Below are 23,834 nucleotides of genomic sequence, written 5' to 3' on the forward strand. Positions count from 1 at the left end.
GACATGTTACCCCCGGCTTCATCCCTTATGCTTCCCACTCCCACGTCCGCTGCAAAGACGGCTATACATTCTTACTACCATTACAACCGTCGCCTACTAATGGATAATGCCCTATACTACTTACTCTCTCGCTCAACTACGAAGACGAGTTTACCACGATTTCCACCCCTCCCTCTATACCGCAGCAACACGTATTTTACACCCCTTTCACAACGCGCTTTTCGCGCCCCAACTCTCCCTAGCCGCGTGACTAACGAGCTCCGAGGTAAAACATATCGCAAATGTCAAAAATATGATGAAAGGCTTAATATATATCACGCACGTGCGTTCTGTTCCTCACGTACGTACAAAAATAATTAAAAAGGGAATGCAACACGAGGACTTCCCAGGAGGTCACCCATCCTAGTACTACTCTCGCCCAAGCACGCTTAACTTTGGAGTTCTGATGGGATCCGGTGCTTTAGTGCTGGTATGATCGCATCCGACATGTTACCCCCGGCTTCATCCCTTATGCTTCCCACTCCCACGTCCGCTACAAAGGCGGCTATACATTCTTACTACCATTACAACCGTCGCCTACTAATGGATAATGCCCTATACTACTTACTCTCTCGCTCAACTACGAAGACGAGTTTACCACGATTTCCACCCCTCCCTCTATACCGCAGCAACACGTATTTTACACCCCTTTCACAACGCGCTTTTCGCGCCCCAACTCTCCCTAGCCGCGTGACTAACGAGCTCCGAGCTAAAACATATCGCAAATGTCAAAAATATGATGACAGGCTTAATATATATCACGCACGTGCGTTCTGTTCCTCACGTACGTACAAAAATAATTAAAAAGGGAATGCAACACGAGGACTTCCCAGGAGGTCACCCATCCTAGTACTACTCTCGCCCAAGCACGCTTAACTTCAGAGTTCTGATGGGATCCGGTGCTTTAGTGCTGGTATGATCGCATCCGACATGTTACCCCCGGCTTCATCCCTTATGCTTCCCACTCCCACGTCCGCTGCAAAGACGGCTATACATTCTTACTACCATTACAACCGTCGCCTACTAATGGATAATGCCCTATACTACTTACTCTCTCGCTCAACTACGAAGACGAGTTTACCACGATTTCCACCCCTCCCTCTATACCGCAGCAACACGTATTTTACACCCCTTTCACAACGCGCTTTTCGCGCCCCAACTCTCTCTAGCCGCGTGACTAACGAGCTCCGAGCTAAAACATATCGCAAATGTCAAAAATATGATGACAGGCTTAATATATATCACGCACGTGCGTTCTGTTCCTCACGTACGTACAAAAATAATTAAAAAGGGAATGCAACATGAGGACTTCGCAGGAGGTCACCCATCCTAGTACTACTCTCGCCCAAGCACGCTTAACTTCGGAGTTCTGATGGGATCCGGTGCTTTAGTGCTGGTATGATCGCATCCGACATGTTACCCCCGGCTTCATCCCTTATGCTTCCCACTCCCACGTCCGCTGCAAAGACGGCTATACATTCTTACTACCATTACAACCGTCGCCTACTAATGGATAATGCCCTATACTACTTACTCTCTCGCTCAACTACGAAGACGAGTTTACCACGATTTCCACCCCTCCCTCTATACCGCAGCAACACGTATTTTACACCCCTTTCACAACGCGCTTTTCGCGCCCCAACTCTCCCTAGCCGCGTGACTAACGAGCTCCGAGCTAAAACATATCGCAAATGTCAAAAATATGATGACAGGCTTAATATATATCACGCACGCACGTGCGTTCTGTTCCTCACGTACGTACAAAAATAATTAAAAAGGGAATGCAACACGAGGACTTCCCAGGAGGTCACCCATCCTAGTACTACTCTCGCCCAAGCACGCTTAACTTCGGAGTTTTGATGGGATCCGGTGCTTTAGTGCTGGTATGATCGCATCCGACATGTTACCCCCGGCTTCATCCCTTATGCTTCCCACTCCCACGTCCGCTACAAAGACGGCTATACATTCTTACTACCATTACAACCGTCGCCTACTAATGGATAATGCCCTATACTACTTACTCTCTCGCTCAACTACGAAGACGAGTTTACCACGATTTCCACCCCTCCCTCTATACCGCAGCAACACGTATTTTACACCCCTTTCACAACGCGCTTTTCGCGCCCCAACTCTCCCTAGCCGCGTGACTAACGAGCTCCGAGCTAAAACATATCGCAAATGTCAAAAATATGATGACAGGCTTAATATATATCACGCACGTGCGTTCTGTTCCCCACGTACGTACAAAAATAATTAAAAAGGGAATGCAACACGAGGACTTCCCAGGAGGTCACCCATCCTAGTACTACTCTCGCCCAAGCACGCTTAACTTCGGAGTTCTGATGGGATCCGGTGCTTTAGTGCTGGTATGATCGCATCTGACATGTTACCCCCGGCTTCATCCCTTATGCTTCCCACTCCCACGTCCGCTGCAAAGACGGCTATACATTCTTACTACCATTACAACCGTCGCCTACTAATGGATAATGCCCTATACTACTTACTCTCTCGCTCAACTACGAAGACGAGTTTACCACGATTTCCACCCCTCCCTCTATACCGCAGCAACACGTATTTTACACCCCTTTCACAACGCGCTTTTCGCGCCCCAACTCTCCCTAGCCGCGTGACTAACGAGCTCCGAGCTAAAACATATCGCAAATGTCAAAAATATGATGACAGGCTTAATATATATCACGCACGTGCGTTCTGTTCCCCACGTACGTACAAAAATAATTAAAAAGGGAATGCAACACGAGGACTTCCCAGGAGGTCACCCATCCTAGTACTACTCTCGCCCAAGCATGCTTAACTTCGGAGTTCTGATGGGATCCGGTGCTTTAGTGCTGGTATGATCGCATCCGACATGTTACCCCCGGCTTCATCCCTTATGCTTCCCACTCCCACGTCCGCTGCAAAGACGGCTATACATTCTTACTACCATTACAACCGTCGCCTACTAATGGATAATGCCCTATACTACTTACTCTCTCGCTCAACTACGAAGACGAGTTTACCACGATTTCCACCCCTCCCTCTATACCGCAGCAACACGTATTTTACACCCCTTTCACAACGCGCTTTTCGCGCCCCAACTCTCCCTAGCCGCGTGACTAACGAGCTCCGAGCTAAAACATATCGCAAATGTCAAAAATATGATGACAGGCTTAATATATATCACGCACGTGCGTTCTGTTCCCCACGTACGTACAAAAATAATTAAAAAGGGAATGCAACACGAGGACTTCCCAGGAGGTCACCCATCCTAGTACTACTCTCGCCCAAGCACGCTTAACTTCGGAGTTCTGATGGGATCCGGTGCTTTAGTGCTGGTATGATCGCATCCGACATGTTACCCCCGGCTTCATCCCTTATGCTTCCCACTCCCACGTCCGCTGCAAAGACGGCTATACATTCTTACTACCATTACAACCGTCGCCTACTAATGGATAATGCCCTATACTACTTACTCTCTCGCTCAACTACGAAGACGAGTTTACCACGATTTCCACCCCTCCCTCTATACCGCAGCAACACGTATTTTACAACCCTTTCACAACGCGCTTTTCGCGCCCCAACTCTCCCTAGCCGCGTGACTAACGAGCTCCGAGCTAAAACATATCGCAAATGTCAAAAATATGATGACAGGCTTAATATATATCACGCACGTGCGTTCTGTTCCTCACGTACGTACAAAAATAATTAAAAAGGGAATGCAACACGAGGACTTCCCAGGAGGTCACCCATCCTAGTACTACTCTTGCCCAAGCACGCTTAACTTCGGAGTTCTGATGGGATCCGGTGCTTTAGTGCTGGTATGATCGCATCCGACATGTTACCCCCGGCTTCATCCCTTATGCTTCCCACTCCCACGTCCGCTGCAAAGACGGCTATACATTCTTACTACCATTACAACCGTCGCCTACTAATGGATAATGCCCTATACTACTTACTCTCTCGCTCAACTACGAAGACGAGTTTACCACGATTTCCACCCCTCCCTCTATACCGCAGCAACACGTATTTTACACCCCTTTCACAACGCGCTTTTCGCGCCCCAACTCTCCCTAGCCGCGTGACTAACGAGCTCCGAGCTAAAACATATCGCAAATGTCAAAAATATGATGACAGGCTTAATATATATCACGCACGTGCGTTCTGTTCCTCACGTACGCACAAAAATAATTAAAAAGGGAATGCAACACGAGGACTTCCCAGGAGGTCACCCATCCTAGTACTACTCTCGCCCAAGCACGCTTAACTTCGGAGTTCTGATGGGATCCGGTGCTTTAGTGCTGGTATGATCGCATCCGACATGTTACCCCCGGCTTCATCCCTTATGCTTCCCACTCCCACGTCCGCTGCAAAGACGGCTATACATTCTTACTACCATTACAACCGTCGCCTACTAATGGATAATGCCCTATACTACTTACTCTCTCGCTCAACTACGAAGACGAGTTTACCACGATTTCCACCCCTCCCTCTATACCGCAGCAACACGTATTTTACACCCCTTTCACAACGCGCTTTTCGCGCCCCAACTCTCCTTAGCCGCGTGACTAACGAGCTCCGAGCTAAAACATATCGCAAATGTCAAAAATATGATGACAGGCTTAATATATATCACGCACGTGCGTTTTGTTCCTCACGTACGCACAAAAATAATTAAAAAGGGAATGCAACATGAGGACTTCCCAGGAGGTCACCCATCCTAGTACTACTCTCGCCCAAGCACGCTTAACTTCGGAGTTCTGATGGGATCCGGTGCTTTAGTGCTGGTATGATCGCATCCGACATGTTACCCCCGGCTTCATCCCTTATGCTTCCCACTCCCACGTCCGCTGCAAAGACGGCTATACATTCTTACTACCATTACAACCGTCGCCTACTAATGGATAATGCCCTATACTACTTACTCTCTCGCTCAACTACGAAGACGAGTTTACCACGATTTCCACCCCTCCCTCTATACCGCAGCAACACGTATTTTACACCCCTTTCACAACGCGCTTTTCGCGCCCCAACTCTCCCTAGCCGCGTGACTAACGAGCTCCGAGCTAAAACATATCGCAAATGTCAAAAATATGATGACAGGCTTAATATATATCACGCACGTGCGTTCTGTTCCTCACGTACGTACAAAAATAATTAAAAAGGGAATGCAACACGAGGACTTCCCAGGAGGTCACCCATCCTAGTACTACTCTCGCCCAAGCACGCTTAACTTCGGAGTTCTGATGGGATCCGGTGCTTTAGTGCTGGTATGATCGCATCCGAGATGTTACCCCCGGCTTCATCCCTTATGCTTCCCACTCCCACGTCCGCTGCAAAGACGGCTATACATTCTTACTACCATTACAACCGTCGCCTACTAATGGATAATGCCCTATACTACTTACTCTCTCGCTCAACTACGAAGACGAGTTTACCACGATTTCCACCCCTCCCTCTATACCGCAGCAACACGTATTTTACACCCCTTTCACAACGCGCTTTTCGCGCCCCAACTCTCCCTAGCCGCGTGACTAACGAGCTCCGAGCTAAAACATATCGCAAATGTCAAAAATATGATGACAGGCTTAATATATATCACGCACGTGCGTTCTGTTCCTCACGTACGCACAAAAATAATTAAAAAGGGAATGCAACACGAGGACTTCCCAGGAGGTCACCCATCCTAGTACTACTCTCGCCCAAGCACGCTTAACTTCGGAGTTCTGATGGGATCCGGTGCTTTAGTGCTGGTATGATCGCATCCGACATGTTACCCCCGGCTTCATCCCTTATGCTTCCCACTCCCACGTCCGCTGCAAAGACGGCTATACATTCTTACTACCATTACAACCGTCGCCTACTAATGGATAATGCCCTATACTACTTACTCTCTCGCTCAACTACGAAGACGAGTTTACCACGATTTCCACCCCTCCCTCTATACCGCAGCAACACGTATTTTACACCCCTTTCACAACGCGCTTTTCGCGCCCCAACTCTCCCTAGCCGCGTGACTAACGAGCTCCGAGCTAAAACATATCGCAAATGTCAAAAATATGATGACAGGCTTAATATATATCACGCACGTGCGTTCTGTTCCTCACGTACGCACAAAAATAATTAAAAAGGGAATGCAACACGAGGACTTCCCAGGAGGTCACCCATCCTAGTACTACCTCTCGCCCAAGCACGCTTAACTTCGGAGTTCTGATGGGATCCGGTGCTTTAGTGCTGGTATGCTCGCATCCGACATGTTACCCCCGGCTTCATCCCTTATGCTTCCCACTCCCACGTCCGCTACAAAGACGGCTATACATTCTTACTACCATTACAACCGTCGCCTACTAATGGATAATGCCCTATACTACTTACTCTCTCGCTCAACTACGAAGACGAGTTTACCACGATTTCCACCCCTCCCTCTATACCGCAGCAACACGTATTTTACACCCCTTTCACAACGCGCTTTTCGCGCCCCAACTCTCCCTAGCCGCGTGACTAACGAGCTCCGAGCTAAAACATATCGCAAATGTCAAAAATATGATGACAGGCTTAATATATATCACGCACGTGCGTTCTGTTCCTCACGTACGCACAAAAATAATTAAAAAGGGAATGCAACACGAGGACTTCCCAGGAGGTCACCCATCCTAGTACTACCTCTCGCCCAAGCACGCTTAACTTCGGAGTTCTGATGGGATCCGGTGCTTTAGTGCTGGTATGCTCGCATCCGACATGTTACCCCCGGCTTCATCCCTTATGCTTCCCACTCCCACGTCCGCTACAAAGACGGCTATACATTCTTACTACCATTACAACCGTCGCCTACTAATGGATAATGCCCTATACTACTTACTCTCTCGCTCAACTACGAAGACGAGTTTACCACGATTTCCACCCCTCCCTCTATACCGCAGCAACACGTATTTTACACCCCTTTCACAACGCGCTTTTCGCGCCCCAACTCTCCCTAGCCGCGTGACTAACGAGCTCCGAGCTAAAACATATCGCAAATGTCAAAAATATGATGACAGGCTTAATATATATCACGCACGTGCGTTCTGTTCCTCACGTACGCACAAAAATAATTAAAAAGGGAATGCAACACGAGGACTTCCCAGGAGGTCACCCATCCTAGTACTACTCTCGCCCAAGCACGCTTAACTTCGGAGTTCTGATGGGATCCGGTGCTTTAGTGCTGGTATGATCGCATCCGACATGTTACCCCCGGCTTCATCCCTTATGCTTCCCACTCCCACGTCCGCTGCAAAGACGGCTATACATTCTTACTACCATTACAACCGTCGCCTACTAATGGATAATGCCCTATACTACTTACTCTCTCGCTCAACTACGAAGACGAGTTTACCACGATTTCCACCCCTCCCTCTATACCGCAGCAACACGTATTTTACACCCCTTTCACAACGCGCTTTTCGCGCCCCAACTCTCCCTAGCCGCGTGACTAACGAGCTCCGAGCTAAAACATATCGCAAATGTCAAAAATATGATGACAGGCTTAATATATATCACGCACGTGCGTTCTGTTCCTCACGTACGCACAAAAATAATTAAAAAGGGAATGCAACACGAGGACTTCCCAGGAGGTCACCCATCCTAGTACTACTCTCGCCCAAGCACGCTTAACTTCGGAGTTCTGATGGGATCCGGTGCTTTAGTGCTGGTATGATCGCATCCGACATGTTACCCCTGGCTTCATCCCTTATGCTTCCTACTCCCACGTCCGCTGCAAAGACGGCTATACATTCTTACTACCATTACAACCGTCGCCTACTAATGGATAATGCCCTATACTACTTACTCTCTCGCTCAACTACGAAGACGAGTTTACCACGATTTCCACCCCTCCCTCTATACCGCAGCAACACGTATTTTACACCCCTTTCACAACGCGCTTTTCGCGCCCCAACTCTCCCTAGCCGCGTGACTAACGAGCTCCGAGCTAAAACATATCGCAAATGTCAAAAATATGATGACAGGCTTAATATATATCACGCACGTGCGTTCTGTTCCTCACGTACGTACAAAAATAATTAAAAAGGGAATGCAACACGAGGACTTCCCAGGAGGTCACCCATCCTAGTACTACTCTCGCCCAAGCACGCTTAACTTCGGAGTTCTGATGGGATCCGGTGCTTTAGTGCTGGTATGATCGCATCCGACATGTTACCCCCGGCTTCATCCCTTATGCTTCCCACTCCCACGTCCGCTGCAAAGACGGCTATACATTCTTACTACCATTACAACCGTCGCCTACTAATGGATAATGCCCTATACTACTTACTCTCTCGCTCAACTACGAAGACGAGTTTACCACGATTTCCACCCCTCCCTCTATACCGCAGCAACACGTATTTTACACCCCTTTCACAACGCGCTTTTCGCGCCCCAACTCTCCCTAGCCGCGTGACTAACGAGCTCCGAGCTAAAACATATCGCAAATGTCAAAAATATGATGACAGGCTTAATATATATCACGCACGTGCGTTCTGTTCCTCACGTACGCACAAAAATAATTAAAAAGGGAATGCAACACGAGGACTTCCCAGGAGGTCACCCATCCTAGTACTACTCTCGCCCAAGCACGCTTAACTTCGGAGTTCTGATGGGATCCGGTGCTTTAGTGCTGGTATGATCGCATCCGACATGTTACCCCCGGCTTCATCCCTTATGCTTCCCACTCCCACGTCCGCTGCAAAGACGGCTATACATTCTGACTACCATTACAACCGTCGCCTACTAATGGATAATGCCCTATACTACTTACTCTCTCGCTCAACTACGAAGACGAGTTTACCACGATTTCCACCCCTCCCTCTATACCACAGCAACACGTATTTTACACCCCTTTCACAACGCGCTTTTCGCGCCCCAACTCTCCCTAGCCGCGTGACTAACGAGCTCCGAGCTAAAACATATCGCAAATGTCAAAAATATGATGACAGGCTTAATATATATCACGCACGTGCGTTCTGTTCCTCACGTACGCACAAAAATAATTAAAAAGGGAATGCAACACGAGGACTTCCCAGGAGGTCACCCATCCTAGTACTACTCTCGCCCAAGCACGCTTAACTTCGGAGTTCTGATGGGATCCGGTGCTTTAGTGCTGGTATGATCGCATCCGACATGTTACCCCCGGCTTCATCCCTTATGCTTCCCACTCCCACGTCCGCTGCAAAGACGGCTATACATTCTTACTACCATTACAACCGTCGCCTACTAATGGATAATGCCCTATACTACTTACTCTCTCGCTCAACTACGAAGACGAGTTTACCACGATTTCCACCCCTCCCTCTATACCGCAGCAACACGTATTTTACACCCCTTTCACAACGCGCTTTTCGCGCCCCAACTCTCCCTAGCCGCGTGACTAACGAGCTCCGAGCTAAAACATATCGCAAATGTCAAAAATATGATGACAGGCTTAATATATATCACGCACGTGCGTTCTGTTCCTCACGTACGCACAAAAATAATTAAAAAGGGAATGCAACACGAGGACTTCCCAGGAGGTCACCCATCCTAGTACTACTCTCGCCCAAGCACGCTTAACTTCGGAGTTCTGATGGGATCCGGTGCTTTAGTGCTGGTATGATCGCATCCGACATGTTACCCCCGGCTTCATCCCTTATGCTTCCCACTCCCAAGTCCGCTGCAAAGACGGCTATACATTCTTACTACCATTACAACCGTCGCCTACTAATGGATAATGCCCTATACTACTTACTCTCTCGCTCAACTACGAAGACGAGTTTACCACGATTTCCACCCCTCCCTCTATACCACAGCAACACGTATTTTACACCCCTTTCACAACGCGCTTTTCGCGCCCCAACTCTCCCTAGCCGCGTGACTAACGAGCTCCGAGCTAAAACATATCGCAAATGTCAAAAATATGATGACAGGCTTAATATATATCACGCACGTGCGTTCTGTTCCTCACGTACGCACAAAAATAATTAAAAAGGGAATGCAACACGAGGACTTCCCAGGAGGTCACCCATCCTAGTACTACTCTCGCCCAAGCACGCTTAACTTCGGAGTTCTGATGGGATCCGGTGCTTTAGTGCTGGTATGATCGCATCCGACATGTTACCCCCGGCTTCATCCCTTATGCTTCCCACTCCCACGTCCGCTGCAAAGACGGCTATACATTCTTACTACCATTACAACCGTCGCCTACTAATGGATAATGCCCTATACTACTTACTCTCTCGCTCAACTACGAAGACGAGTTTACCACGATTTCCACCCCTCCCTCTATACCGCAGCAACACGTATTTTACACCCCTTTCACAACGCGCTTTTCGCGCCCCAACTCTCCCTAGCCGCGTGACTAACGAGCTCCGAGCTAAAACATATCGCAAATGTCAAAAATATGATGACAGGCTTAATATATATCACGCACGTGCGTTCTGTTCCTCACGTACGTACAAAAATAATTAAAAATGGAATGCAACACGAGGACTTCCCACGAGGTCACCCATCCTAGTACTACTCTCGCCCAAGCACGCTTAACTTCGGAGTTCTGATGGGATCCGGTGCTTTAGTGCTGGTATGATCGCATCCGAGATGTTACCCCCGGCTTCATCCCTTATGCTTCCCACTCCCACGTCCGCTGCAAAGACGGCTATACATTCTTACTACCATTACAACCGTCGCCTACTAATGGATAATGCCCTATACTACTTACTCTCTCGCTCAACTACGAAGACGAGTTTACCACGATTTCCACCCCTCCCTCTATACCGCAGCAACACGTATTTTACACCCCTTTCACAACGCGCTTTTCGCGCCCCAACTCTCCCTAGCCGCGTGACTAATGAGCTCCGAGCTAAAACATATCGCAAATGTCAAAAATATGATGACAGGCTTAATATATATCACGCACGTGCGTTCTATTCCTCACGTACGCACAAAAATAATTAAAAAGGGAATGCAACACGAGGACTTCCCAGGAGGTCACCCATCCTAGTACTACTCTCGCCCAAGCACGCTTAACTTCGGAGTTCTGATGGGATCCGGTGCTTTAGTGCTGGTATGATCGCATCCGACATGTTACCCCCGGCTTCATCCCTTATGCTTCCCACTCCCACGTCCGCTGCAAAGACGGCTATACATTCTTACTACCATTACAACCGTCGCCTACTAATGGATAATGCCCTATACTACTTACTCTCTCGCTCAACTACGAAGACGAGTTTACCACGATTTCCACCCCTCCCTCTATACCGCAGCAACACGTATTTTACACCCCTTTCACAACGCGCTTTTCGCGCCCCAACTCTCCCTAGCCGCGTGACTAACGAGCTCCGAGCTAAAACATATCGCAAATGTCAAAAATATGATGACAGGCTTAATATATATCACGCACGTGCGTTCTGTTCCTCACGTACGCACAAAAATAATTAAAAAGGGAATGCAACACGAGGACTTCCCAGGAGGTCACCCATCCTATTACTACTCTCGCCCAAGCACGCTTAACTTCGGAGATCCGGTGCTTTAGTGCTGGTATGATCGCATCCGACATGTTACCCCCGGCTTCATCCCTTATGCTTCCCACTCCCACGTCCGCTGCAAAGACGGCTATACATTCTTACTACCATTACAACCGTCGCCTACTAATGGATAATGCCCTATACTACTTACTCTCTCGCTCAACTACGAAGACGAGTTTACCACGATTTCCACCCCTCCCTCTATACCGCAGCAACACGTATTTTACACCCCTTTCACAACGCGCTTTTCGCGCCCCAACTCTCCCTAGCCGCGTGACTAACGAGCTCCGAGCTAAAACATATCGCAAATGTCAAAAATATGATGACAGGCTTAATATATATCACGCACGTGCGTTCTGTTCCTCACGTACGCACAAAAATAATTAAAAAGGGAATGCAACACGAGGACTTCCCAGGAGGTCACCCATCCTAGTACTACCTCTCGCCCAAGCACGCTTAACTTCGGAGTTCTGATGGGATCCGGTGCTTTAGTGCTGGTATGCTCGCATCCGACATGTTACCCCCGGCTTCATCCCTTATGCTTCCCACTCCCACGTCCGCTACAAAGACGGCTATACATTCTTACTACCATTACAACCGTCGCCTACTAATGGATAATGCCCTATACTACTTACTCTCTCGCTCAACTACGAAGACGAGTTTACCACGATTTCCACCCCTCCCTCTATACCGCAGCAACACGTATTTTACACCCCTTTCACAACGCGCTTTTCGCGCCCCAACTCTCCCTAGCCGCGTGACTAACGAGCTCCGAGCTAAAACATATCGCAAATGTCAAAAATATGATGACAGGCTTAATATATATCACGCACGTGCGTTCTGTTCCTCACGTACGTACAAAAATAATTAAAAAGGGAATGCAACACGAGGACTTCCCAGGAGGTCACCCATCCTAGTACTACTCTCGCCCAAGCACGCTTAACTTCGGAGTTCTGATGGGATCCGGTGCTTTAGTGCTGGTATGATCGCATCCGACATGTTACCCCGGGATTCATCCCTTATGCTTCCCACTCCCACGTCCGCTGCAAAGACGGCTATACGTTCTTACTACCATTACAACCGTCGCCTACTAATGGATAATGCCCTATACTACTTACTCTCTCGCTCAACTACGAAGACGAGTTTACCACGATTTCCACCCCTCCCTCTATACCGCAGCAACACGTATTTTACACCCCTTTCACAACGCGCTTTTCGCGCCCCAACTCTCCCTAGCCGCGTGACTAACGAGCTCCGAGCTAAAACATATCGCAAATGTCAAAAATATGATGACAGGCTTAATATATATCACGCACGTGCGTTCTGTTCCTCACGTACGTACAAAAATAATTAAAAAGGGAATGCAACACGAGGACTTCCCAGGAGGTCACCTATCCTAGTACTACTCTTGCCCAAGCACGCTTAACTTCGGAGTTCTGATGGGATCCGATGCTTTAGTGCTGGTATGATCGCATCCGACATGTTACCCCCGGCTTCATCCCTTATGCTTCCCACTCCCACGTCCGCTGCAAAGACGGCTAGACGTTCTTACTACCATTACAACCGTCGCCTACTAATGGATAATGCCCTATACTACTTACTCTCTCGCTCAACTACGAAGACGAGTTTACCACGATTTCCACCCCTCCCTCTATACCGCAGCAACACGTATTTTACACCCCTTTCACAACGCGCTTTTCGCGCCCCAACTCTCCCTAGCCGCGTGACTAACGAGCTCCGAGCTAAAACATATCGCAAATGTCAAAAATATGATGACAGGCTTAATATATATCACGCACGTGCGTTCTGTTCCTCACGTACGTACAAAAATAATTAAAAAGGGAATGCAACACGAGGACTTCCCAGGAGGTCACCCATCCTAGTACTACTCTCGCCCAAGCACACTTAAATTCGGAGTTCTGATGGGATCCGGTGCTTTAGTGCTGGTATGATCGCATCCGACATGTTACCCCCGGCTTCATCCCTTATGCTTCCCACTCCCACGTCCGCTGCAAAGACGGCTATACATTCTTACTACCATTACAACCGTCGCCTACTAATGGATAATGCCCTATACTACTTACTCTCTCGCTCAACTACGAAGACGAGTTTACCACGATTTCCACCCCTCCCTCTATACCGCAGCAACACGTATTTTACACCCCTTTCACAACGCGCTTTTCGCGCCCCAACTCTCCCTAGCCGCGTGACTAACGAGCTCCAAGCTAAAACATATCGCAAATGTCAAAAATATGATGACAGGCTTAATATATATCACGCACGTGCGTTCTGTTCCTCACGTACGTACAAAAATAATTAAAAAGGGAATGCAACACGAGGACTTCCCAGGAGGTCACCCATCCTAGTACTACTCTCACCCAAGCACGCTTAACTTCGGAGTTCTGATGGGATCCGGTGCTTTAGTGCTGGTATGATCGCATCCGACATGTTACCCCCGGCTTCATCCCTTATGCTTCCCACTCCCACGTCCGCTGCAAAGACGGCTATACGTTCTTACTACCATTACAAACGTCGCCTACTAATGGATAATGCCCTATACTACTTACTCTCTCGCTCAACTACGAAGACGAGTTTACCACGATTTCCACCCCTCCCTCTATACCGCAGCAACACGTATTTTACACCCCTTTCACAACGCGCTTTTCGCGCCCCAACTCTCCCTAGCCGCGTGACTAACGAGCTCCGAGCTAAAACATATCGCAAATGTCAAAAATATGATGACAGGCTTAATATATATCACGCACGTGCGTTCTGTTCCTCACGTACGTACAAAAATAATTAAAAAGGGAATGCAACACGAGGACTTCCCAGGAGGTCACCCATCCTAGTACTACTCTCGCCCAAGCACGCTTAACTTCGGAGTTCTGATGGGATCCGGTGCTTTAGTGCTGGTATGATCGCATCCGACATGTTACCCCCGGCTTCATCCCTTATGCTTCCCACTCCCACGTCCGCTACAAAGACGGCTATACGTTCTTACTACCATTACAACCGTCGCCTACTAATGGATAATGCCCTATACTACTTACTCTCTCGCTCAACTACGAAGACGAGTTTACCACGATTTCCACCCCTCCCTCTATACCGCAGCAACACGTATTTTACACCCCTTTCACAACGCGCTTTTCGCGCCCCAACTCTCCCTAGCCGCGTGACTAACGAGCTCCGAGCTAAAACATATCGCAAATGTCAAAAATATGATGACAGGCTTAATATATATCACGCACGTGCGTTCTGTTCCTCACGTACGTACAAAAATAATTAAAAAGGGAATGCAACACGAGGACTTCCCAGGAGGTCACCCATCCAAGTACTACTCTCGCCCAAGCACGCTTAACTTCGGAGTTCTGATGGGATCCGGTGCTTTAGTGCTGGTATGATCGCATACGACATGTTACCCCCGGCTTCATCCCTTATGCTTCCCACTCCCACGTCCGCTGCAAAGACGGCTATACGTTCTTACTACCATTACAACCGTCGCCTACTAATGGATAATGCCCTATACTACTTACTCTCTCGCTCAACTACGAAGACGAGTTTACCTCGATTTCCACCCCTCCCTCTATACCGCAGCAACACGTATTTTACACCCCTTTCACAACGCGCTTTTCGCGCCCCAACTCTCCCTAGCCGCGTGACTAACGAGCTCCGAGCTAAAACATATCGCAAATGTCAAAAATATGATGACAGGCTTAATATATATCACGCACGCACGTGCGTTCTGTTCCTCACGTACGTACAAAAATAATTAAAAAGGGAATGCAACACGAGGACTTCCCAGGAGGTCACCCATCCTATTACTACTCTCGCCCAAGCACGCTTAACTTCGGAGTTCTGATGGGATCCGATGCTTTAGTGCTGGTATGATCGCATCCGACATGTTACCCCCGGCTTCATCCCTTATGCTTCCCACTCCCACGTCCGCTGCAAAGACGGCTATACGTTCTTACTACCATTACAACCGTCGCCTACTAATGGATAATGCCCTATACTACTTACTCTCTCGCTCAACTACGAAGACGAGTTTACCACGATTTCCACCCCTCCCTCTATACCGCAGCAACACGTATTTTACACCCCTTTCACAACGCGCTTTTCGCGCCCCAACTCTCCCTAGCCGCGTGACTAACGAGCTCCGAGCTAAAACATATCGCAAATGTCAAAAATATGATGACAGGCTTAATATATATCACGCACGTGCGTTCTGTTCCTCACGTACGTACAAAAATAATTAAAAAGGGAATGCAACACGAGGACTTCCCAGGAGGTCACCCATCCTAGTACTACTCTCACCCAAGCACGCTTAACTTCGGAGTTCTGATGGGATCCGGTGCTTTAGTGCTGGTATGATCGCATCCGACATGTTACCCCCGGCTTCATCCCTTATGCTTCCCACTCCCACGTCCGCTGCAAAGACGGCTATACGTTCTTACTACCATTACAACCGTCGCCTACTAATGGATAATGCCCTATACTACTTACTCTCTCGCTCAACTACGAAGACGAGTTTACCACGATTTCCACCCCTCCCTCTATACCGCAGCAACACGTATTTTACACCCCTTTCACAACGCGCTTTTCGCGCCCCAACTCTCCCTAGCCGCGTGACTAACGAGCTCCGAGCTAAAACATATCGCAAATGTCAAAAATATGATGACAGGCTTAATATATATCACGCACGTGCGTTCTGTTCCTCACGTACGTACAAAAATAATTAAAAAGGGAATGCAACACGAGGACTTCCCAGGAGGTCACCCATCCTAGTACTACTCTCGCCCAAGCACGCTTAACTTCGGAGTTCTGATGGGATCCGGTGCTTTAGTGCTGGTATGATCGCATCCGACATGTTACCCCCGGCTTCATCCCTTATGCTTCCCACTCCCACGTCCGCTACAAAGACGGCTATACGTTCTTACTACCATTACAACCGTCGCCTACTAATGGATAATGCCCTATACTACTTACTCTCTCGCTCAACTACGAAGACGAGTTTACCACGATTTCCACCCCTCCCTCTATACCGCAGCAACACGTATTTTACACCCCTTTCACAACGCGCTTTTCGCGCCCCAACTCTCCCTAGCCGCGTGACTAACGAGCTCCGAGCTAAAACATATCGCAAATGTCAAAAATATGATGACAGGCTTAATATATATCACGCACGTGCGTTCTGTTCCTCACGTACGCACAAAAATAATTAAAAAGGGAATGCAACACGAGGACTTCCCAGGAGGTCACCCATCCTAGTACTACTCTCGCCCAAGCACGCTTAACTTCGGAGTTCTGATGGGATCCGGTGCTTTAGTGCTGGTATGATCGCATCCGACATGTTACCCCCGGCTTCATCCCTTATGCTTCCCACTCCCACGTCCGCTACAAAGACGGCTATACGTTCTTACTACCATTACAACCGTCGCCTACTAATGGATAATGCCCTATACTACTTACTCTCTCGCTCAACTACGAAGACGAGTTTACCACGATTTCCACCCCTCCCTCTATACCGCAGCAACACGTATTTTACACCCCTTTCACAACGCGCTTTTCGCGCCCCAACTCTCCCTAGCCGCGTGACTAACGAGCTCCGAGCTAAAACATATCGCAAATGTCAAAAATATGATGACAGACTTAATATATATCACGCACGTGCGTTCTGTTCCTCACGTACGTACAAAAATAATTAAAAAGGGAATGCAACACGAGGACTTCCCAGGAGGTCACCCATCCTAGTACTACTCTCGCCCAAGCACGCTTAACTTCGGAGTTCTGATGGGATCCGGTGCTTTAGTGCTGGTATGATCGCATCCGACATGTTACCCCCGGCTTCATCCCTTATGCTTCCCACTCCCACGTCCGCTGCAAAGACGGCTATACGTTCTTACTACCATTACAACCGTCGCCTACTAATGGATAATGCCCTATACTACTTACTCTCTCGCTCAACTACGAAGACGAGTTTACCACGATTTCCAACCCTCCCTCTATACCGCAGCAACACGTATTTTACACCCCTTTCACAACGCGCTTTTCGCGCCCCAACTCTCCCTAGCCGCGTGACTAACGAGCTCCGAGCTAAAACATATCGCAAATGTCAAAAATATGATGACAGGCTTAATATATATCACGCACGTGCGTTCTGTTCCTCATGTACGTACAAAAATAATTAAAAAGGGAATGCAACACGAGGACTTCCCCAGGAGGTCACCCATCCTAGTACTACTCTCGCCCAAGCACGCTTAACTTCGGAGTTCTGATGGGATCCGGTGCTTTAGTGCTGGTATGATCGCATCCGACATGTTACCCCCGGCTTCATCCCTTATGCTTCCCACTCCCACGTCCGCTGCAAAGACGGCTATACGTTCTTACTACCATTACAACCGTCGCCTACTAATGGATAATGCCCTATACTACTTACTCTCTCGCTCAACTACGAAGACGAGTTTACCACGATTTCCACCCCTCCCTCTATACCGCAGCAACACGAATTTTACACCCCTTTCACAACGCGCTTTTCGCGCCCCAACTCTCCCTAGCCGCGTGACTAACGAGCTCCGAGCTAAAACATATCGCAAATGTCAAAAATATGATGACAGGCTTAATATATATCACGCACGTGCGTTCTGTTCCTCATGTACGTACAAAAATAATTAAAAAGGGAATGCAACCCGAGGACTTCCCAGGAGGTCACCCATCCTAGTACTACTCTCGCCCAAGCACGCTTAACTTCGGAGTTCTGATGGGATCCGGTGCTTTAGTGCTGGTATGATCGCATCCGACATGTTACCCCCGGCTTCATCCCTTATGCTTCCCACTCCCACGTCCGCTGCAAAGACGGCTATACATTCTTACTACCATTACAACCGTCGCCTACTAATGGATAATGCCCTATACTACTTACTCTCTCGCTCAACTACGAAGACGAGTTTACCACGATTTCCACCCCTCCCTCTATACCGCAGCAACACGTATTTTACACCCCTTTCACAACGCGCTTTTCGCGCCCCAACTCTCCCTAGCCGCGTGACTAACGAGCTCCGAGCTAAAACATATCGCAAATGTCAAAAATATGATGACAGGCTTAATATATATCACGCACGTGCGTTCTGTTCCTCACGTACGTACAAAAATAATTAAAAAGGGAATGCAACACGAGGACTTCCCAGGAGGTCACCCATCCTAGTACTACTCTCACCCAAGCACACTTAACTTCGGAGTTCTGATGGGATCCGGTGCTTTAGTGCTGGTATGATCGCATCCGACATGTTACCCCCGGCTTCATCCCTTATGCTTCCCACTCCCACGTCCGCTGCAAAGACGGCTATACGTTCTTACTACCATTACAACCGTCGCCTACTAATGGATAATGCCCTATACTACTTACTCTCTCGCTCAACTACGAAGACGAGTTTACCACGATTTCCACCCCTCCCTCTATACCGCAGCAACACGTATTTTACACCCCTTTCACAACGCGCTTTTCGCGCCCCAACTCTCCCTAGCCGCGTGACTAACGAGCTCCGAGCTAAAACATATCGCAAATGTCAAAAATATGATGACAGGCTTAATATATATCACGCACGTGCGTTCTGTTCCTCATGTACGTACAAAAATAATTAAAAAGGGAATGCAACACGAGGACTTCCCAGGAGGTCACCCATCCTAGTACTACTCTCGCCCAAGCACGCTTAACTTCGGAGTTCTGATGGGATCCGGTGCTTTAGTGCTGGTATGATCGCATCCGACATGTTACCCCCGGCTTCATCCCTTATGCTTCCCACTCCCACGTCCGCTACAAAGACGGCTATACGTTCTTACTACCATTACAACCGTCGCCTACTAATGGATAATGCCCTATACTACTTACTCTCTCGCTCAACTACGAAGACGAGTTTACCACGATTTCCACCCCTCCCTCTATACCGCAGCAACACGTATTTTACACCCCTTTCACAACGCGCTTTTCGCGCCCCAACTCTCCCTAGCCGCGTGACTAACGAGCTCCGAGCTAAAACATATCGCAAATGTCAAAAATATGATGACAGGCTTAATATATATCACGCACGTGCGTTCTGTTCCTCACGTACGTACAAAAATAATTAAAAAGGGAATGCAACACGAGGACTTCCCAGGAGGTCACCCATCCTAGTACTACTCTCGCCCAAGCACGCTTAACTTCGGAGTTCTGATGGGATCCGATGCTTTAGTGCTGGTATGATCGCATCCGACATGTTACCCCCGGCTTCATCCCTTATGCTTCCCACTCCCACGTCCGCTACAAAGACGGCTATACGTTCTTACTACCATTACAACCGTCGCCTACTAATGGATAATGCCCTATACTACTTACTCTCTCGCTCAACTACGAAGACGAGTTTACCACGATTTCCACCCCTCCCTCTATACCGCAGCAACACGTATTTTACACCCCTTTCACAACGCGCTTTTCGCGCCCCAACTCTCCCTAGCCGCGTGACTAACGAGCTCCGAGCTAAAACATATCGCAAATGTCAAAAATATGATGACAGGCTTAATATATATCACGCACGTGCGTTCTGTTCCTCACGTACGTACAAAAATAATTAAAAAGGGAATGCAACACGAGGACTTCCCAGGAGGTCACCCATCCTAGTACTACTCTCGCCCAAGCACGCTTAACTTCGGAGTTCTGATGGGATCCGATGCTTTAGTGCTGGTATGATCGCATCCGACATGTTACCCCCGGCTTCATCCCTTATGCTTCCCACTCCCACGTCCGCTACAAAGACGGCTATACGTTCTTACTACCATTACAACCGTCGCCTACTAATGGATAATGCCCTATACTACTTACTCTCTCGCTCAACTACGAAGACGAGTTTACCACGATTTCCACCCCTCCCTCTATACCGCAGCAACACGTATTTTACACCCCTTTCACAACGCGCTTTTCGCGCCCCAACTCTCCCTAGCCGCGTGACTAACGAGCTCCGAGCTAAAACATATCGCAAATGTCAAAAATATGATGACAGGCTTAATATATATCACGCACGTGCGTTCTGTTCCTCACGTACGTACAAAAATAATTAAAAAGGGAATGCAACACGAGGACTTCCCAGGAGGTCACCCATCCTAGTACTACTCTCGCCCAAGCACGCTTAACTTCGGAGTTCTGATGGGATCCGGTGCTTTAGTGCTGGTATGATCGCATCCCACATGTTACCCCCGGCTTCATCCCTTATGCTTCCCACTCCCACGTCCGCTACAAAGACGGCTATACATTCTTACTACCATTACAACCGTCGCCTACTAATGGATAATGCCCTATACTACTTACTCTCTCGCTCAACTACGAAGACGAGTTTACCACGATTTCCACCCCTCCCTCTATACCGCAACAACACGTATTTTACACCCCTTTCACAACACGCTTTTCGCGCCCCAACTCTCCCTAGCCGCGTGACTAACGAGCTCCGAGCTAAAACATATCGCAAATGTCAAAAATATGATGACAGGCTTAATATATATCACGCACGTGCGTTCTGTTCCTCACGTACGTACAAAAATAATTAAAAAGGGAATGCAACACGAGGACTTCCCAGGAGGTCACCCATCCTAGTACTACTCTCGCCCAAGCACGCTTAACTTCGGAGTTCTGATGGGATCCGATGCTTTAGTGCTGGTATGATCGCATCCGACATGTTACCCCCGGCTTCATCCCTTATGCTTCCCACTCCCACGTCCGCTACAAAGACGGCTATACGTTCTTACTACCATTACAACCGTCGCCTACTAATGGATAATGCCCTATACTACTTACTCTCTCGCTCAACTACGAAGACGAGTTTACCACGATTTCCACCCCTCCCTCTATACCGCAGCAACACGTATTTTACACCCCTTTCACAACGCGCTTTTCGCGCCCCAACTCTCCCTAGCCGCGTGACTAACGAGCTCCGAGCTAAAACATATCGCAAATGTCAAAAATATGATGACAGGCTTAATATATATCACGCACGTGCGTTCTGTTCCTCACGTACGTACAAAAATAATTAAAAAGGGAATGCAACACGAGGACTTCCCAGGAGGTCACCCATCCTAGTACTACTCTCGCCCAAGCACGCTTAACTTCGGAGTTCTGATGGGATCCGGTGCTTTAGTGCTGGTATGATCGCATCCCACATGTTACCCCCGGCTTCATCCCTTATGCTTCCCACTCCCACGTCCGCTACAAAGACGGCTATACATTCTTACTACCATTACAACCGTCGCCTACTAATGGATAATGCCCTATACTACTTACTCTCTCGCTCAACTACGAAGACGAGTTTACCACGATTTCCACCCCTCCCTCTATACCGCAGCAACACGTATTTTACACCCCTTTCACAACACGCTTTTCGCGCCCCAACTCTCCCTAGCCGCGTGACTAACGAGCTCCGAGCTAAAACATATCGCAAATGTCAAAAATATGATGACAGGCTTAATATATATCACGCACGTGCGTTCTGTTCCTCACGTACGTACAAAAATAATTAAAAAGGGAATGCAACACGAGGACTTCCCAGGAGGTCACCCATCCTAGTACTACTCTCGCCCAAGCACGCTTAACTTCGGAGTTCTGATGGGATCCGGTGCTTTAGTGCTGGTATGATCGCATCCGACATGTTACCCCCGGCTTCATCCCTTATGCTTCCCACTCCCACGTCCGCTGCAAAGACGGCTATACGTTCTTACTACCATTACAACCGTCGCCTACTAATGGATAATGCCCTATACTACTTACTCTCTCGCTCAACTACGAAGACGAGTTTACCACGATTTCCACCCCTCCCTCTATACCGCAGCAACACGAATTTTACACCCCTTTCACAACGCGCTTTTCGCGCCCCAACTCTCCCTAGCCGCGTGACTAACGAGCTCCGAGCTAAAACATATCGCAAATGTCAAAAATATGATGACAGGCTTAATATATATCACGCACGTGCGTTCTGTTCCTCACGTACGTACAAAAATAATTAAAAAGGGAATGCAACACGAGGACTTCCCAGGAGGTCACCCATCCTAGTACTACTCTCGCCCAAGCACGCTTAACTTCGGAGTTCTGATGGGATCCGGTGCTTTAGTGCTGGTATGATCGCATCCGACATGTTACCCCCGGCTTCATCCCTTATGCTTCCCACTCCCACGTCCGCTGCAAAGACGGCTATACGTTCTTACTACCATTACAACCGTCGCCTACTAATGGATAATGCCCTATACTACTTACTCTCTCGCTCAACTACGAAGACGAGTTTACCACGATTTCCACCCCTCCCTCTATACCGCAGCAACACGTATTTTACACCCCTTTCACAACGCGCTTTTCGCGCCCCAACTCTCCCTAGCCGCGTGACTAACGAGCTCCGAGCTAAAACATATCGCAAATGTCAAAAATATGATGACAGGCTTAATATATATCACGCACGTGCGTTCTGTTCCTCACGTACGTACAAAAATAATTAAAAAGGGAATGCAACACGAGGACTTCCCAGGAGGTCACCCATCCTAGTACTACTCTCACCCAAGCACGCTTAACTTCGGAGTTCTGATGGGATCCGGTGCTTTAGTGCTGGTATGATCGCATCCGACATGTTACCCCCGGCTTCATCCCTTATGCTTCCCACTCCCACGTCCGCTGCAAAGACGGCTATACGTTCTTACTACCATTACAACCGTCGCCTACTAATGGATAATGCCCTATACTACTTACTCTCTCGCTCAACTACGAAGACGAGTTTACCACGATTTCCACCCCTCCCTCTATACCGCAGCAACACGTATTTTACACCCCTTTCACAACGCGCTTTTCGCGCCCCAACTCTCCCTAGCCGCGTGACTAACGAGCTCCGAGCTAAAACATATCGCAAATGTCAAAAATATGATGACAGGCTTAATATATATCACGCACGTGCGTTCTGTTCCTCACGTACGTACAAAAATAATTAAAAAGGGAATGCAACACGAGGACTTCCCAGGAGGTCACCCATCCTAGTACTACTCTCGCCCAAGCACGCTTAACTTCGGAGTTCTGATGGGATCCGGTGCTTTAGTGCTGGTATGATCGCATCCGACATGTTACCCCCGGCTTCATCCCTTATGCTTCCCACTCCCACGTCCGCTGCAAAGACGGCTATACGTTCTTACTACCATTACAACCGTCGCCTACTAATGGATAATGCCGTATACTACTTACTCTCTCGCTCAACTACGAAGACGAGTTTACCACGATTTCCA

At 48.4% G+C, this 23,834-nt stretch overlaps 48 non-coding genes and 1 pseudogene across 48 annotated transcripts; all 49 read right to left on the reverse strand.

Annotated features, from left to right (window-relative positions):
- Positions 1–364: 364 nt before the first annotated feature.
- On the reverse strand, positions 365–483 carry LOC147968661 (5S ribosomal RNA). The gene has a single exon (XR_015606267.1). It is a non-coding gene; the product is annotated as a 5S ribosomal RNA (ribosomal RNA).
- A 364-nt stretch (positions 484–847) lies between these two features.
- On the reverse strand, positions 848–966 carry LOC147968662 (5S ribosomal RNA). The gene has a single exon (XR_015605918.1). It is a non-coding gene; the product is annotated as a 5S ribosomal RNA (ribosomal RNA).
- A 364-nt stretch (positions 967–1,330) lies between these two features.
- On the reverse strand, positions 1,331–1,449 carry LOC147968663 (5S ribosomal RNA). The gene has a single exon (XR_015606581.1). It is a non-coding gene; the product is annotated as a 5S ribosomal RNA (ribosomal RNA).
- Positions 1,450–1,817: 368 nt separating this feature from the next.
- Positions 1,818–1,936, reverse strand: LOC147968664 (5S ribosomal RNA). The gene has a single exon (XR_015606457.1). It is a non-coding gene; the product is annotated as a 5S ribosomal RNA (ribosomal RNA).
- A 364-nt stretch (positions 1,937–2,300) lies between these two features.
- LOC147968665 (5S ribosomal RNA) lies at positions 2,301–2,419 on the reverse strand. Its single transcript, XR_015606010.1, has one exon. It is a non-coding gene; the product is annotated as a 5S ribosomal RNA (ribosomal RNA).
- A 364-nt stretch (positions 2,420–2,783) lies between these two features.
- On the reverse strand, positions 2,784–2,902 carry LOC147968666 (5S ribosomal RNA). The gene has a single exon (XR_015606143.1). It is a non-coding gene; the product is annotated as a 5S ribosomal RNA (ribosomal RNA).
- Positions 2,903–3,266: 364 nt separating this feature from the next.
- LOC147968667 (5S ribosomal RNA) lies at positions 3,267–3,385 on the reverse strand. The gene has a single exon (XR_015606509.1). It is a non-coding gene; the product is annotated as a 5S ribosomal RNA (ribosomal RNA).
- Positions 3,386–3,749: 364 nt separating this feature from the next.
- Positions 3,750–3,868, reverse strand: LOC147968668 (5S ribosomal RNA). Its single transcript, XR_015606247.1, has one exon. It is a non-coding gene; the product is annotated as a 5S ribosomal RNA (ribosomal RNA).
- Positions 3,869–4,232: 364 nt separating this feature from the next.
- On the reverse strand, positions 4,233–4,351 carry LOC147968669 (5S ribosomal RNA). Its single transcript, XR_015606520.1, has one exon. It is a non-coding gene; the product is annotated as a 5S ribosomal RNA (ribosomal RNA).
- Positions 4,352–4,715: 364 nt separating this feature from the next.
- LOC147968670 (5S ribosomal RNA) lies at positions 4,716–4,834 on the reverse strand. Its single transcript, XR_015606406.1, has one exon. It is a non-coding gene; the product is annotated as a 5S ribosomal RNA (ribosomal RNA).
- Positions 4,835–5,198: 364 nt separating this feature from the next.
- On the reverse strand, positions 5,199–5,317 carry LOC147968671 (5S ribosomal RNA). The gene has a single exon (XR_015606531.1). It is a non-coding gene; the product is annotated as a 5S ribosomal RNA (ribosomal RNA).
- A 364-nt stretch (positions 5,318–5,681) lies between these two features.
- Positions 5,682–5,800, reverse strand: LOC147968672 (5S ribosomal RNA). The gene has a single exon (XR_015606542.1). It is a non-coding gene; the product is annotated as a 5S ribosomal RNA (ribosomal RNA).
- A 364-nt stretch (positions 5,801–6,164) lies between these two features.
- LOC147968673 (5S ribosomal RNA) lies at positions 6,165–6,284 on the reverse strand. Its single transcript, XR_015606710.1, has one exon. It is a non-coding gene; the product is annotated as a 5S ribosomal RNA (ribosomal RNA).
- A 364-nt stretch (positions 6,285–6,648) lies between these two features.
- Positions 6,649–6,768, reverse strand: LOC147968674 (5S ribosomal RNA). Its single transcript, XR_015606711.1, has one exon. It is a non-coding gene; the product is annotated as a 5S ribosomal RNA (ribosomal RNA).
- Positions 6,769–7,132: 364 nt separating this feature from the next.
- On the reverse strand, positions 7,133–7,251 carry LOC147968675 (5S ribosomal RNA). Its single transcript, XR_015606553.1, has one exon. It is a non-coding gene; the product is annotated as a 5S ribosomal RNA (ribosomal RNA).
- A 364-nt stretch (positions 7,252–7,615) lies between these two features.
- On the reverse strand, positions 7,616–7,734 carry LOC147968676 (5S ribosomal RNA). Its single transcript, XR_015606564.1, has one exon. It is a non-coding gene; the product is annotated as a 5S ribosomal RNA (ribosomal RNA).
- A 364-nt stretch (positions 7,735–8,098) lies between these two features.
- LOC147968677 (5S ribosomal RNA) lies at positions 8,099–8,217 on the reverse strand. Its single transcript, XR_015606575.1, has one exon. It is a non-coding gene; the product is annotated as a 5S ribosomal RNA (ribosomal RNA).
- A 364-nt stretch (positions 8,218–8,581) lies between these two features.
- On the reverse strand, positions 8,582–8,700 carry LOC147968678 (5S ribosomal RNA). The gene has a single exon (XR_015606586.1). It is a non-coding gene; the product is annotated as a 5S ribosomal RNA (ribosomal RNA).
- A 364-nt stretch (positions 8,701–9,064) lies between these two features.
- LOC147968679 (5S ribosomal RNA) lies at positions 9,065–9,183 on the reverse strand. Its single transcript, XR_015606598.1, has one exon. It is a non-coding gene; the product is annotated as a 5S ribosomal RNA (ribosomal RNA).
- Positions 9,184–9,547: 364 nt separating this feature from the next.
- LOC147968680 (5S ribosomal RNA) lies at positions 9,548–9,666 on the reverse strand. The gene has a single exon (XR_015606609.1). It is a non-coding gene; the product is annotated as a 5S ribosomal RNA (ribosomal RNA).
- A 364-nt stretch (positions 9,667–10,030) lies between these two features.
- Positions 10,031–10,149, reverse strand: LOC147968681 (5S ribosomal RNA). Its single transcript, XR_015606620.1, has one exon. It is a non-coding gene; the product is annotated as a 5S ribosomal RNA (ribosomal RNA).
- A 364-nt stretch (positions 10,150–10,513) lies between these two features.
- On the reverse strand, positions 10,514–10,632 carry LOC147968682 (5S ribosomal RNA). The gene has a single exon (XR_015605710.1). It is a non-coding gene; the product is annotated as a 5S ribosomal RNA (ribosomal RNA).
- Positions 10,633–10,996: 364 nt separating this feature from the next.
- LOC147968683 (5S ribosomal RNA) lies at positions 10,997–11,115 on the reverse strand. Its single transcript, XR_015606631.1, has one exon. It is a non-coding gene; the product is annotated as a 5S ribosomal RNA (ribosomal RNA).
- Positions 11,116–11,479: 364 nt separating this feature from the next.
- Positions 11,480–11,588, reverse strand: LOC147968684 (5S ribosomal RNA; annotated as a pseudogene).
- A 364-nt stretch (positions 11,589–11,952) lies between these two features.
- Positions 11,953–12,072, reverse strand: LOC147968685 (5S ribosomal RNA). Its single transcript, XR_015606712.1, has one exon. It is a non-coding gene; the product is annotated as a 5S ribosomal RNA (ribosomal RNA).
- A 364-nt stretch (positions 12,073–12,436) lies between these two features.
- LOC147968686 (5S ribosomal RNA) lies at positions 12,437–12,555 on the reverse strand. Its single transcript, XR_015606642.1, has one exon. It is a non-coding gene; the product is annotated as a 5S ribosomal RNA (ribosomal RNA).
- A 364-nt stretch (positions 12,556–12,919) lies between these two features.
- LOC147968687 (5S ribosomal RNA) lies at positions 12,920–13,038 on the reverse strand. The gene has a single exon (XR_015606769.1). It is a non-coding gene; the product is annotated as a 5S ribosomal RNA (ribosomal RNA).
- Positions 13,039–13,402: 364 nt separating this feature from the next.
- On the reverse strand, positions 13,403–13,521 carry LOC147968688 (5S ribosomal RNA). The gene has a single exon (XR_015606532.1). It is a non-coding gene; the product is annotated as a 5S ribosomal RNA (ribosomal RNA).
- A 364-nt stretch (positions 13,522–13,885) lies between these two features.
- On the reverse strand, positions 13,886–14,004 carry LOC147968689 (5S ribosomal RNA). Its single transcript, XR_015606057.1, has one exon. It is a non-coding gene; the product is annotated as a 5S ribosomal RNA (ribosomal RNA).
- A 364-nt stretch (positions 14,005–14,368) lies between these two features.
- Positions 14,369–14,487, reverse strand: LOC147968690 (5S ribosomal RNA). The gene has a single exon (XR_015606653.1). It is a non-coding gene; the product is annotated as a 5S ribosomal RNA (ribosomal RNA).
- A 364-nt stretch (positions 14,488–14,851) lies between these two features.
- LOC147968691 (5S ribosomal RNA) lies at positions 14,852–14,970 on the reverse strand. Its single transcript, XR_015605779.1, has one exon. It is a non-coding gene; the product is annotated as a 5S ribosomal RNA (ribosomal RNA).
- A 368-nt stretch (positions 14,971–15,338) lies between these two features.
- LOC147968692 (5S ribosomal RNA) lies at positions 15,339–15,457 on the reverse strand. The gene has a single exon (XR_015606632.1). It is a non-coding gene; the product is annotated as a 5S ribosomal RNA (ribosomal RNA).
- A 364-nt stretch (positions 15,458–15,821) lies between these two features.
- Positions 15,822–15,940, reverse strand: LOC147968693 (5S ribosomal RNA). The gene has a single exon (XR_015606058.1). It is a non-coding gene; the product is annotated as a 5S ribosomal RNA (ribosomal RNA).
- Positions 15,941–16,304: 364 nt separating this feature from the next.
- LOC147968694 (5S ribosomal RNA) lies at positions 16,305–16,423 on the reverse strand. Its single transcript, XR_015606664.1, has one exon. It is a non-coding gene; the product is annotated as a 5S ribosomal RNA (ribosomal RNA).
- A 364-nt stretch (positions 16,424–16,787) lies between these two features.
- LOC147968695 (5S ribosomal RNA) lies at positions 16,788–16,906 on the reverse strand. The gene has a single exon (XR_015606675.1). It is a non-coding gene; the product is annotated as a 5S ribosomal RNA (ribosomal RNA).
- Positions 16,907–17,270: 364 nt separating this feature from the next.
- Positions 17,271–17,389, reverse strand: LOC147968696 (5S ribosomal RNA). Its single transcript, XR_015606685.1, has one exon. It is a non-coding gene; the product is annotated as a 5S ribosomal RNA (ribosomal RNA).
- Positions 17,390–17,753: 364 nt separating this feature from the next.
- Positions 17,754–17,873, reverse strand: LOC147968697 (5S ribosomal RNA). Its single transcript, XR_015606483.1, has one exon. It is a non-coding gene; the product is annotated as a 5S ribosomal RNA (ribosomal RNA).
- Positions 17,874–18,237: 364 nt separating this feature from the next.
- On the reverse strand, positions 18,238–18,356 carry LOC147968698 (5S ribosomal RNA). The gene has a single exon (XR_015606004.1). It is a non-coding gene; the product is annotated as a 5S ribosomal RNA (ribosomal RNA).
- A 364-nt stretch (positions 18,357–18,720) lies between these two features.
- Positions 18,721–18,839, reverse strand: LOC147968699 (5S ribosomal RNA). Its single transcript, XR_015606364.1, has one exon. It is a non-coding gene; the product is annotated as a 5S ribosomal RNA (ribosomal RNA).
- A 364-nt stretch (positions 18,840–19,203) lies between these two features.
- LOC147968700 (5S ribosomal RNA) lies at positions 19,204–19,322 on the reverse strand. Its single transcript, XR_015606697.1, has one exon. It is a non-coding gene; the product is annotated as a 5S ribosomal RNA (ribosomal RNA).
- A 364-nt stretch (positions 19,323–19,686) lies between these two features.
- On the reverse strand, positions 19,687–19,805 carry LOC147968701 (5S ribosomal RNA). Its single transcript, XR_015606112.1, has one exon. It is a non-coding gene; the product is annotated as a 5S ribosomal RNA (ribosomal RNA).
- Positions 19,806–20,169: 364 nt separating this feature from the next.
- Positions 20,170–20,288, reverse strand: LOC147968702 (5S ribosomal RNA). Its single transcript, XR_015606113.1, has one exon. It is a non-coding gene; the product is annotated as a 5S ribosomal RNA (ribosomal RNA).
- A 364-nt stretch (positions 20,289–20,652) lies between these two features.
- Positions 20,653–20,771, reverse strand: LOC147968703 (5S ribosomal RNA). Its single transcript, XR_015606708.1, has one exon. It is a non-coding gene; the product is annotated as a 5S ribosomal RNA (ribosomal RNA).
- A 364-nt stretch (positions 20,772–21,135) lies between these two features.
- LOC147968704 (5S ribosomal RNA) lies at positions 21,136–21,254 on the reverse strand. Its single transcript, XR_015606114.1, has one exon. It is a non-coding gene; the product is annotated as a 5S ribosomal RNA (ribosomal RNA).
- Positions 21,255–21,618: 364 nt separating this feature from the next.
- On the reverse strand, positions 21,619–21,737 carry LOC147968705 (5S ribosomal RNA). Its single transcript, XR_015606719.1, has one exon. It is a non-coding gene; the product is annotated as a 5S ribosomal RNA (ribosomal RNA).
- A 364-nt stretch (positions 21,738–22,101) lies between these two features.
- Positions 22,102–22,220, reverse strand: LOC147968706 (5S ribosomal RNA). Its single transcript, XR_015606730.1, has one exon. It is a non-coding gene; the product is annotated as a 5S ribosomal RNA (ribosomal RNA).
- A 364-nt stretch (positions 22,221–22,584) lies between these two features.
- LOC147968707 (5S ribosomal RNA) lies at positions 22,585–22,703 on the reverse strand. The gene has a single exon (XR_015606741.1). It is a non-coding gene; the product is annotated as a 5S ribosomal RNA (ribosomal RNA).
- Positions 22,704–23,067: 364 nt separating this feature from the next.
- LOC147968708 (5S ribosomal RNA) lies at positions 23,068–23,186 on the reverse strand. The gene has a single exon (XR_015606060.1). It is a non-coding gene; the product is annotated as a 5S ribosomal RNA (ribosomal RNA).
- Positions 23,187–23,550: 364 nt separating this feature from the next.
- Positions 23,551–23,669, reverse strand: LOC147968709 (5S ribosomal RNA). Its single transcript, XR_015606752.1, has one exon. It is a non-coding gene; the product is annotated as a 5S ribosomal RNA (ribosomal RNA).
- Between the last annotated feature and the right edge of the window lie 165 nt (positions 23,670–23,834).

This window comes from Triticum urartu, chromosome 5A (assembly GCF_056163025.1).
Source record: "Triticum urartu cultivar PI428250 chromosome 5A, HENAU_Tu73, whole genome shotgun sequence".
Taxonomy (NCBI): domain Eukaryota; kingdom Viridiplantae; phylum Streptophyta; class Magnoliopsida; order Poales; family Poaceae; genus Triticum; species Triticum urartu.